The sequence below is a fragment of the Trypanosoma theileri genome (genome assembly GCF_002087225.1).
Source record: "Trypanosoma theileri isolate Edinburgh chromosome Unknown TM35_Tth_45_V1, whole genome shotgun sequence".
Classification (NCBI taxonomy): domain Eukaryota; phylum Euglenozoa; class Kinetoplastea; order Trypanosomatida; family Trypanosomatidae; genus Trypanosoma; species Trypanosoma theileri.
Window position 1 is genome coordinate 80,072 of NW_021639887.1, and position 505 is coordinate 80,576.

Consider the following 505-nt stretch of genomic DNA (forward strand, 5'->3'; position numbering starts at 1 on the left):
TGCATATACTGTGGTTGAACTCTTGTGATGATATTCTCTAATGGTGAACATTGAGGGGTTTTGCTTTCAAGAGAAGTGTAGAGCGACAATGAGGACATTGGACCTCTTATTATCTCATTCTCTCTCTCTCTCTCTCTCTGTGGTATTTTGGAGTTTTCATGGTAACTCTAATGAACTGGAACTCTTTCTACGTTTGCCTGTGTTTTGTATTTACGTTGGATATTGCTGGAATAATTCTGATTGGGATTTGTATCTCATGTCACATTCTTCAGATTTGAAAGGATGAATAGTCTCATTAAGGACTGATAATGGTCCTGTTCTTTGTTTTATTTTGTTTTTTACGTGGGCTTGGTCTGGTGGTGTATTGTTCTTTTTCTGTGAAAGCTCTTTTTTGTGGTGTGTTCTCTTCCCTTCCCTTCCCTTTCTTTGTGAGTATCTTTATTGACGGTTTGTTTTTACTATGAATTTCTCTTCTTCTGTGGTTCTTTGGATAGTTCATTATACC